The sequence below is a fragment of the Amblyraja radiata genome, unplaced genomic scaffold, assembly GCF_010909765.2.
Source record: "Amblyraja radiata isolate CabotCenter1 unplaced genomic scaffold, sAmbRad1.1.pri S145, whole genome shotgun sequence".
In the NCBI taxonomy this organism is placed as follows: Eukaryota; Metazoa; Chordata; class Chondrichthyes; order Rajiformes; family Rajidae; genus Amblyraja; species Amblyraja radiata.
Window position 1 is genome coordinate 164,734 of NW_022630131.1, and position 12,142 is coordinate 176,875.

Here is a 12,142-nt window from a genome sequence, read left to right on the forward strand (position 1 = left end):
CGTTTCGCAACTTAAAATGTGAATTAAATACATCTTAAGCAACACTTTTATACATTAAAAATAAACTACTTTCTTGTACCGGGTCCTGTATAAAATGCGTCCCAGTTTTCTGCATTGACGGCTTCAGAGCTGCTTTTAAAATCACTCCAGCGATTAACTTGTCGGGTACATTATTTTAAAAAACACACAGAACGGCGGTAGGAACGATTCTTTAGCAAAATCGTGCACTACAACAAAATATAATTCAGGACCAGGTCGGGAAAAAAACCCTGTTTTAAACTGCCCCCCCCCCCTCAAATGCGGTAAAATCGCGCACACGGCCAGAGGCAGAATTGCAGCGCCCTGATGGTAAGTTGTGTAACATGCAGCATGGGACCCGCACACAAATAAAAACATTCCTTCCATCGAACGTGTCCAAAGACAGGCAGCTTGATTTGTTACTAACACCTATGAGAGAGAAGCGAGTGGCACCAAACTTCTGAATTCTCTGGGGTGGAACCCTCTCCAAGACAGACGTGAAGCTCACCGTTTGACCTGTTTTTACAAAATGTTAAATGGTCAGCTAGACATAGATTACAAGACCTACACCGAACCCAAACCATTAAGGGCAGACGATGGCATTCGATCCAATTTGTGATCCCAGCTACAAAGACAGATGTGTACAGCAATTCGTTCTTCCCATGCACAATTAAAGCATGGAATAATCTCCACCAAACTATAGTTACCCAACCAGATGCAACTAAATTTAAAGTAGCACTTTTTCCCCAATAGCCCTTTCTGGCTTAATCCCTCCCTTCACCACCTCCAGTTTAAATTCCAGTTGGAATATTTTGGAGGACCAAGAAACCAAGAACCAACAACATACCTAATGTATGCATTGGGCCAATGGGCCTATTTCCATGCTGTACAGCTCTATGACTCTATGCTGCATCTGTGTGTATATTTGGACACTAGATCAACTGACTGGGAGGAGCTGGCCAAAGTTGACTGGAAAGATACACTAGCAGGGATGACAGTGGAACAACAATGGCAGGTATTTCTAGGAATAATACGGAACGTGCAGGATCAGTTCAATCCTAGGAGGACAAAAGATTCCAAGGGGAGAAAGGGGCGACCATGGCTGACAAGGGACGTCAGGGACAGTATAAAAATGAAAGCAAAGAATTACAAAGTAGCAATGATGAGCGGGAAGCAAGAGGATCTGGTAATGTTTAAAGAACAACAGAAGATAACTAAAAAGACAATACATGGAGATAAGACGAGGTACGAGGGTAAGCTAGCCAAGAATATAAAGCAGGATTGTAAACGCTTCTTTAGGTATGTAAAGATGAAAAAAATAGTTAAGACCAAAGTTGGACCCTTGAAGACCGAAAAGGGTGAATTTATTATGGGGAACAAGGAAATGGCAGATGAGTTGAACAGGTACTTTGGATCTGTCTTCACTACGTAGGACACAATCAATCTTCCTGATATAGTAGTGGCCAGAGGATCTGAGGTGACAGAGAAACTGAAGGAAATCCACATTAGGCAGGAGATGGTGCTGGATAGACTGATGGGACTGAAGGCTGATAAATCCCCAGGGCCAGATGGTCTGCATCCCAGGGTACTTAAAGAAGTGGCTCTTGAAATTGTGGATGCATTGGTGGTAATTTTCCAATGTTCTATGGACTCAGAATCAGTTCCTGTAGATTGAAGTGTAGCTAATGTTATCCCACTTTTTAAGAAAGGCGGGAGAGAGAAAACAGGGAATTATAGACCAGTTCGCCTGACATCGGTGATGGGAAATACGCTGGTCAATTATGAAAGATGAAATAGTGGCACATTTGCAGTGGTGTAGTCTACGTGATACGCAGGTATACGCCGTATACCCACTAAGAAAGCTCCAGCATTTCCGTATGCCCAGTGGTGTAGTCTAGTTTTTTTGTAGTGGGTATACTGTGATGATTCCCTCCTAGCCTCTTCCACACCCGTCCTATAAACACCGCCACACTCACTGTCGCATACAGTAGCCTACAACCACCATAAGTAATTGGGATTATTCAACACTCGATATTGTCATCGGTTTCTAGGACACTAAACAGTCAAATTAAAATCACCATTAGGCACTAGCATCAAATAAACTATAAAGCATCAATAAATAAATAACTGTTGGCTATATAAACACTGTACTACTGTATATGTAACCGGCCTGGCCTCAGTACTAATGTGCTAAGGAGACGACGGGATACTTGAGTCTTTTGCACAGGACATTTATTGCTGCTGCTGCTGCATGCTCTGTTTAGAGTTTTGAGACAAGAAAAAACAGAGTTAGTCATTTGTCAGAAACAATTACAACTCAATAAATTAAAATACCTTATATGAGAAGTTGAAGGCTTTAATTTTTTGATTTAATTGGATCGATAATCAATCCTAGTTTCCAAATAATTGTTTAGTGGCTGTTCGTTTGTTCAGCCCTGTTAGAGCTGGGCCATCCAATTACATCAAATTAACGTCCGTGGTCACCTGTTATGGGTACTGAATAGTAAGCATCCTTTGAGTCAATGCTTGCCATATAGTAACCTTAGAAAGCAACTACTTAACAATAACAAAGGTTCCCGTTGTTAAAATGTGTATATTGTATTAATATTTATATATGGTCCCTAGATAAGGGACATGTCAGATATTAAACTGCTAAGAACAGATATTATACTTGATCTTAGCCAAAAGGGCGAGACCTGATCTATGTTCCCCAATGAAACATATTTGGTAATTGGTGATTAAGTCTGGAATGCGAATAGGTCGGCATCAGGTGTTCCATATCATGTTGTACAATCAACAAATACTATTGTGCAACATCCATAATTGTGTATCCCTGGCTACTGTTTAAGATATGAGAGTCAAACTTATTTATCCGATGTCTTTCTCGCACCAACCTCCTTCCTTCCTTCAATTTAGTAAAGAACCAGACCTCCTTAGTTACCAGTGGGTTTGCCGTTTCCTTCTGGATCCCCGAGGCCGTGTGTTGTGGGTGTACATATCTTCCAGCATAGGGCGATACCTTAGAGGATGATGTTTGGACGTCTAGGTGAGCTCCAGTTTGGCTTCATCGTCCAACTCCTTGACCTTCTAAATGGGTCACCTCCAAATAAAGGATTTTGCTTGGAGGTTTCGGGTTTATGCAGGCCCGCGTCAATCCCAGTTGGATGTTTCAGAAGCATAAATAAATGGTTAGTACATTCAGGGATTTACAATCCTCGGTGGCCAGTGACAGCTATGGTGTCAGCTAATGTTTGCCCCACCAGTTGATAGCAAGACATGTAGTCTATGCTAGCTTCTAATCTGGTTAATAGATCTTTCCCAGTTAGCTTTAACTTATCCCTGTTGATTTCCCCTGAAACATAAAACAGACATTCCCTTGTGACTGCCAGATGAGGATGGAATTATGCCATCAAGTTTGGGCTGCTAAATCCTTAATCACAACATATTATTCCTGTATTTCTATCAGGAAAAGACCAATAATGCACCCTATGACTTAGTGACTAAGAAATGGCATCACCTCATAGTTACAGAAATTATATCTGTTACCTGTCCAGGATTTGTCCTAGACTAGACCCCAGCACTCTTCTGACAGAAGAGTCTACTGGGGAGGGAGAAAGCATGATATAGCCCTATAGAAGGTGCTGCTTCCATCTCCTGAATCTGTCCTTCCCTCAAGCACTCCCCTGGAATAATAGAAGTGAGCTACAGCCCTGTATAAGACGCTGCCATGGGACTTACCCAATAGAGGATTTCTTCTCGGACCTGCATCCCACCAACGCGGTATGTTCTCCCAGGTGTAGGTCCTGCAGTGCCAACGCGGTGCAGTGTTCACGACCACTGTGCCGTCGGTACTTCCCTGCGGCGCTGCAACTGCAATTCCAGCGCGGTGCAGTGCTCACGGCACTGAGCCTCCCGCACTCCGTTGGCCTGAGTGTCCCTCAGGGGGTTCCAACATGTTTCCTTTCACACCAGGCGTACTGGGGGTGTGTAGTTCTGCGGCCCTTTCAGTGTCTGCCCAGAACTGATCCTCCGTGTTCTCCTCTGATGAGGAAGAGACACTGTGCAGCCCTCGAGGGGTACCGCTGTGGGGCTTATTGGTTGCCCACTGTGGCAGCCTCCATCTCCCGGAGTCTACCACGGAGGATCTTACTGGGGGTGTGTAGTTCTGCGGCCCGTTCAGGGTCAGCATATTACTGATCCTCCGTGTTCTCCTCTGATGAGGAAGATACACTGTGCAGCCCCCGAGGGGTACCGCTGTGGGGCTTACTAGTTGCCCACTGTGGCAGCCTCCATCTCCCGGAGTCTGCCACGGAGGATCTCCTTGAGCAACCGCCGACCCCGGTGCTCACGGGCACTGGTCGCTCGCTGTTATTCTGCAGCCGGTCAAACCTGCTCCAATGCCCGTTAAACTCCAACCGCTCGGACCGACCCCGGTGCTCACGGCACTGGTCCCTCGCGGTTGTTCTGCAGCCGGCCAAGCAAATGGCTTCAGATATCTATTAGGTCCAAATTACATAGTATATTAAACACAAAAACAGCGACAATTTGTCGCCGACATGGGACATCTGGACATATAAAGGGCCCCATTATCTCAAATAGCTTGGCCTCATCAAATCTAAATCCGGCCCTGGTCGTTCTGCAGCCGGTCAAACCGGCTCCTATGCCCTCAGCACTGGCCGCTCCCGGCTGCTTGTTAGGTTCGAACCACTGGGACCGACCCCGGTGCTCACGGCACTGGTCGCTCGCGGTTGTTCTGCAGCCGGTCAAACCGGCTCCAATGCTCTCGGGCACTGGCCGCTCCCGGCTGCTCGTTAAACTCCAACCGCTCGGACCAACCCCGGTACTCACAGCACTGGTCCCTCGCGGTTGTTCCCTGTCCTGCAGCCGCTTCAATCGGCCCCGGTGTTCACAGCACTGGCCGCTAGCGACTGCTCCAAGCCAGACTCGCCTGAGTCTGACATTCGGGACGTCTTTCGCTTTGCTTCCCGCCCGGCCAAGAAGTGGATTTTGCCGGTGCGGGAGCGAAGTCGGGCACAGCTGTTTCCACTACGGGAGATTCCCGTGCCGTCGGCTGCTGCTGTTGCTGCTGGCTGCCCGCAACTCCGCGGTTCTCCCCCTCCAGCTTTCCCGCAGCTTCTTCTGGACACTCTGCATTTTCCTACCTGCAAGGTAAGTGGAAAAATTGCAGAGCCCCTTTACCTGCTGTTGGCGGGTTTTCGATTTTGCCGCTAAAGGGAGACGTTCTCTCCCGTGTCTGACTTGTGCAATACGTGAGACGATAAGCACGCATGCGTCCTGACGGGGTTCTTCACGTAGTCACTCACACGTGATTCCGAAATAAAATTACATTTCCAGCGTCATAGGGAATATATATCAGTGGGAATATTTAAAGTTCATCTGCCAAGTTAATTGAACTCTGAATATCGAGACAGTGAGCTGGGATTAGGTACAGTCATAATTGAAGAAAGATATTGTGCTAAATTTCGACTACTAAAGGGCTAAATTTAATACAATCAACTTATTTGTGAGCCACATTAAATTAAACATAAAATGCACTGTGGACATCTGATTATTACCTTCAATAATTTTCTGCGTTCAATGATTTCAATACAGCTCTGGTAAAACAGATTATAATTGGTAATAAAAACTGGGAATGATTTTGTTTAAAGATACAGCATAGAAACAGGCCCTATAGCACACGGCGTCAACAATCGATCATCTGTTCAATGAGAGGGGATCTTATTGAAACATAAGATTAAGGGTTAAGGAAACATGTTCCGCATTTAGGAGGGAGTCCAGAACCAGGGGCCACAGTTTAAGAATAAGAGGTAAGCCATTTAGAACAGAGATGAGGAAACACTTTTTAACACAGAGAGTTGTGAGTCTATGGAATTCTCTGCCTCAGAGGGCGGTGGGGGCCGGTTCTCTGGATACTTTCAAGAGAGGGCTAGATAGGGCTCTTAAAGATAGCGGAGTCAGGGGATATGGGGAGAAGTTAGGAACAGGGTACTGATTGTGGATGATCAGCCATGATCACATTGAATGGCGGTGCTGGCTCGAAAGGCCGAATGGCCTCTACTCCTGCACCTATTGTTCCATATTATCCCAATTTTTCATCCACTCCCTACAAACTAGGGACAATTTACAGAAACCAAATAACCTTCAAAACTCACATGTCTTTGGGATGTGGAAGGAAACCGGAGGACAACCGGTGGAAACTCATTCTGTCAAAGAGAGAACAAGCAAATTCCACACAGACAACACCCGAGGTCAGGAATGAACCTGGATTTCTGGTTCTGTGAAGCAGCAGCTTTACCAGCTGTGCTGCTCATTTCAATCATATTCAGGAAAAAAATGTTACATTTACAAAAATAGTTCATTTATGAAACATTAACAACAATCAGAGTCAGAAGTGTTATTGGACATCTTGTGATATTAGCATCTGATTTTCTATCCTTTTCTCCGTCAGGTGAATAACAATGAGAATAGAAACATAGAAATATAGTAAATAGGTGCAGGAGTAAGCCATTCGGCCCTTCGAGCCTGCACCACCATTCAATATGATCATGGCTGATCATCCAACTCAGTATCCTGTACCTGCCTTACCTCCATACCCCCTGATCCATTTAGCCACAAGGGCCACATCTAACTCCCTCTTAAATATAGCCAATGAACTGGCCTCAACTACTTTCTGTGGCAGAGAATTCCAGAGATTCACCACTCTCTGTGTGAAAAATGTTTTTCTCATCTCGGTCCTAAAAGATTTCCCCCTTATGTTTAAACTGTGACCCCTTGTTCTGGACTTCCCCAACAATCGGGAACAATCTTCCTGCATCTAGCCTGTCCAATCCCTTAAGAATTTAGCAAGTTTCTATAAGACCTCAATCTTCTAAATTATAGCGAGTACAAGCCGAGTCTATCCAGTCTTTCTTTATATGAAAGTCCTGACATCCCAGGAATCAGTCTGGTGAACCTTCTCTGTACTCCCTCTATGGCAAGAATGTCTTTCCTCAGATTTGGAGACCAAAACTGTACGCAATACTCCAGGTGTGGTCTCACCAAAACTCTGTACAACTGCAGTAGAACCTCCCTGCTCCTATACTCAAATCCTTTTGCTATGAATGCTAACATACCATTCGCTTTCATTACTGCCTGCTGCACCTGCATGCCTACTTTCAATGACTGGTGTACCATGACACCCAGGTCTCGTTATATCTCCCCTTTTCCTAATCGGCCACCATTCAGATAATAGTCTACTTTCCTATTTTTGCCACCAAAGTGGATAACCTCACATTTATCCACATTATACTGCATGTGCCAAGCATTTACCCACTCACCCAGCCTATCCAAGTCAACTTGCAGCCTCCTTGCATCCTCCTCACAGCTCACATTGCCACCGATACAAAATACTTTGTTTGAATTTAGCCCCAAATCAACAATGTTCACTCATTTGTACTGGTGGATCATGGTTTCCACAAGCTCAGCACAATCAATTCCATTGAAGAAACTTTCCCGTAACAATACAGCAAGAAATACAAATAAATGCAATGGATGCTTTAGAAAATCAAATAGCAAGAATGCACTTCCACAAAAATTAACATTTTTTTTGCTATTCATGTGGAGTTTCTCCACATGACCATGTGGGTTTTCTCTGGGAGCTCCGGTTTCCTCCCACACTCGAAAGACGTACAGGTTTGTAGGTTAATTGGATTTATAAAATTGTAAATTGTCGTGTGTGTGTGTGTGTGTGTGTATCTGTGCGCAAATATATATATATATATATATATCTTTTTTCTGTTTATTATATTATTTACAGAGTATTATGTTGACATATTCTGTTGGGCTGCTGCAAGTAAGAATTTCATTGTCATTTGGGACGTAACAATAAAACACTATTGACAAGTGGAGAGCATTCTATGCCACACACCAGACGTACTTTGTAGATGGTGCACAGACCTCTGCTGTCAGAGAGATCAATGGTTTCTTTATTGTCACAGAGATACAGTGAAATGCTTGTTCTGCGTGCTATCCAGCATATCACACTATCCCGCAGTACAATAGATCCTGTGTTGGAATATCACGCAGAGAGTCGCCACATCCCAGTGCCATCTTGCAACTTCCAAGTCGCTGAAAAGTTTGATCTTGACTCAAGGACACATGCAATTGTTATATTCTCACATTAAGGCCAGGTGTCCTGGCGGCAGTGGGTCTCTACAGTAAGAGTCGGCCTGGCCCAGCACAATGCCATCGGCTCCTTCTATCACCTCTCCGTGCAGCTGCTGCTCGATCTGCCACTCACAAGTCCTCCACAAGTCATATAAATATTTTTCCAGTTACCATTTAAACTTTCTCTTTCTCAAAGTCTAGCATGGACATCCTCAATTTATGACATTTAAAAGAAATATCGAAGACAAGTTTTATCTTAATTACAATTAATAATTGAGAATGTTCTCAACCAGAAACGTCATCCATTCCTTTTCCCCAGAGATGCTGTCTGACCTGCTGAGTTACTCCAGCTTTTGGATGTCACTCGTCCGAGAAAATAACACATCTTTCCCAGTGGACTATGTCCCAAGTTTCCAAAAGAAACAAAACGAATACATTAATCACAATCCTACGATCCTCGTTGAATAAGATGATAATGTCGTGGCCAATGAACTGGCCTCAACTACCTTCTGCGGCAGAGAATTACACAGATTCACCGTATGTTGATGTTGGACCATGTTTCATGGATAGGTTAAGGCATGCCACCAAGACATCAGTTTGGGATAGACACAAAATGCTGGAGTAACTCAGCGGTCCAGGCAGCATCTCTGGAGAAAAGGAATAGGTGATGTTTCGGGTCGAGACCATAAATCTGTACACTGTGAATGGCTGGAATGTAATCGTGTATTGTCTTTCTGCTGACTGGTTAGCATGCAACAAAAGTTTTTCATGGTACCTCAGTACCAGTGACAATAAACGAACCACAAACTTGTGTTCCCTTGATGCTTTTCATGGATTCCACCATCTTTAGTCTTGTTTTGATCGCTGCAACACCGACCCAGTGTCACGACCAAGACTGCCACTGCTCAGTCTGATGAATGGTTCGGACCCAAAACATCACCCATACTTTTTTCTCCAGCGATGCTGCCTGACCGGCTGAGTTAGGCCAGCACCTTGTGTCTATCCACTGCCAAGACAATGGGTGTTGAAGGACAAGACTCTGTATTTTTAAGAACTTTGGAACTTGAAGGCACCAGAAATTTGACAACTCGTGTACTGCCTCAGTGTAATGTACTATTCTTACACAGTTGGGTTGATGGTGCTCATGTATGTACAGATTTACTGAATTGTATGCAAAAAATAATTTCACCGCACCTTGGTACATGTAACAATAAAGTACCATGGAATAAGTATATAGCAGTGCATCACAGACAGGTAGGTATAGGAGAGGTTTATGAACACGTTTCCAAGATGGTTGAGTAATGAGATCGGAAAATGGGAAATTAGGAGCTATATTAAAGAGGTTTTCAAAATGATGACATGGGGTAGGTGGAGGACAAACTAAGATATAGGATTGGGTCTTGAGTCAGTAATAAAGCATGGAACTGGCCCTTCAGCCCAAATTGCTCACAGCAACCAACATGTCTCACTTGCACTAGTCCTTCCTGCACTTGGCCCATATACCTCTGCACCTAAACCCCCATGTACCCATCTAAATGTGTCTTAAACATTGCGTTAGTAACTGCGTGGGTGAGAGCCCAGAGTGCAAGATCTAAAATTCTTGTCCAAATCTAGAAGTGAAGTGACAAATTTCACTCGGTTTCAGGATCTGAAATGCTCAATTCATAAAGCTGTTTCTTAAATTGTTTAGTCATTTTAGAAAGGAGTCAGGTCAAAGTAGGAATGTTACAACATTTTGAGATTTTAAAAATCAAGTCCTTAATTTATCCCATCAGATAAAGCATAAAAAATAAGTTTAATTTGACACCTAAATCACTTTCATATCTTCAGTCTTAAAAAAAGTTACGGCCATTTTCATACTCGGAAATTAGCATCTTGTTCCCTATTGCTTTTTCATTGACTTAACACAAAAGCTGTGACCGAGAACATTTAAAAGCCCATAACTTTCTTAAAATTTAAGAGAACTGAAATAAAGTTTCAGTTATTATAGATTGAAGCATTCTGAAACAAATATGAAACAATCTTACTTAGATGACTTGAAATTAAAGCATATTAGTTACCTAATAGTAGCTAATTACAAAATTCAATTACTAGATCTAAACATCTATCCATTTCTTAAGAATAGATTAACAATTTTAAATAGCCTAAGTGTCCAAATAACATTCACACAAGAATTCAGAATATAACATAATTTTTAAATCTCATTGTAATGGGTTTATAAGACAAATGGAAGGAATTTAATGTTTAATACCTGTAAATTAATGGCCATTTAAATCAACTTGCCTGTGGGTTTTTCTGGAACGGGACCATTTGGAATGCTGAGGTTGCGGTGATGTTAGTCCCCATATCGGCAGCAAATACACTGCCGGTTCTTCGGGGGAGAAATCTCTGTTTCGCAACTTAAAATGTGAATTAAATACATCTTAAGAAACACTTTTATACATCAAAATAAACTACTTTCTTGTACCTGGTCCTCCATAAAATCCGTCCCCGTTGTCGGCATTGACGGCTTCAGAAGCTGCTTTTAAAATCATTCCAGCGATTAACTTGTCGGGTGAATTTTATTTAAAAACACACAGAACGGCAGTAGGAACGATTCATGAGCAACATCTTGCACTCTCACAAAATATTATTCAGGACCAGGTCGGGAAAACACGGTTTTAACCCCCCCCCCCTCAAACCCGCCAAAATGGCTCACACGACCAGTGGCAGAATTGCAGCGCCGCTGAAGGTAAGTATTGTAACATACCTAGTCAACGCATCATGCAAATAATTCCAAGATGGGGGCTTAACCATGGCAGATCTTTCAAGGATCTCTCGGAGTCACAGTGGCCTATGGGCTTTTGACTGTCCTTGATCTTATAGAAACTTACACAATTCTTAAGGGGTTGGACAGGCTAGATGCAGGAAGATTATTCCCGATGTTTGGGAAGTCCAGAACTAGGGGTCACAGTTTAAGGATAAGAGGGAAGACTTTTAGGACCGAGATGAGGAAATCATTTTTTACACAGAGAGTGGTGAATCTGTGGAATTCTCTGCTGCAGAAGGTAGTTGAGGCCAGTTCATTGGTTATATTTAAGAGGGAGTTAGATGTGGCCCTTGTGGCTAAAGGGATCAGGGGGTATGGAGAGAAGGCAGGGATGGGATATTGAGTTGGATGATCAGCCATGATCATATCAAATGGCGGTGCAGGCTCGAAGGGCCGAATGGCCTCTACTCCTGCACCTATTTTCTATGTTTCTATCACAGCTTTTGAGTTAAGTCAATGGAGAAGCAATAGGGAACAAGATGCTAATTTCAGAGGATGAAAATGGCCATAACTTTTTTAATACTGAAGATATGAATGTGAATTAGGTGTCAAATTAAACTTCGTTTTATGCTTTATCTGATGGGATAAATTGCAGACTTGATTTTTTAAATCTCAAAATTAAGTAACATTGCTACACTGTATCCCTTTTTTTGTTGTTTTAGTTTTAGTTTTTTTTTGTTTTGTTTATTTTATTAGAAGTTAATACAGTACAAAACAATACAGTGGCTAACTATGTCATAACGTAATCCATTATACGTACAACCTCTAGTTTTATGTTATGAGAAGGAAGTAAGCAAGACAAGAATAAGAAAACAATAGGAAGGGGAAAAAGTGGAAAAATAGATGGTAGAGTGTAGAATAACGTGAAGTGTGTATATAAAAAAAGAAAAAAAGAAAAGAAAAAAGAGAAAGTGGGAAGTAGAAATAGAAGAGAAGGCCCCTTAAAAGAGAATTTTTCAAATCTATATTCGGAGATGTAGATCTATCCACGTCATGAACTGAAATCAGCAATCCTTATGGTACCGCTGCATCACGTGATTCCAAAAAGTCGATGAAAGGAGACCAACTCCTTAAGAATTGGTCATATTTATCTATTAGTCGGAGTCTCATTTCTTCAAGGCGTGCTATGTCCATCATATTCCTAATCCA

At 42.8% G+C, this 12,142-nt stretch overlaps 1 non-coding gene across 1 annotated transcript; it reads right to left on the reverse strand.

The window, feature by feature from the left end:
- Positions 1–2,533: 2,533 nt before the first annotated feature.
- On the reverse strand, positions 2,534–2,719 carry LOC116969285. The gene has a single exon (XR_004410714.1). It is a non-coding gene; the product is annotated as a U2 spliceosomal RNA (small nuclear RNA).
- Between the last annotated feature and the right edge of the window lie 9,423 nt (positions 2,720–12,142).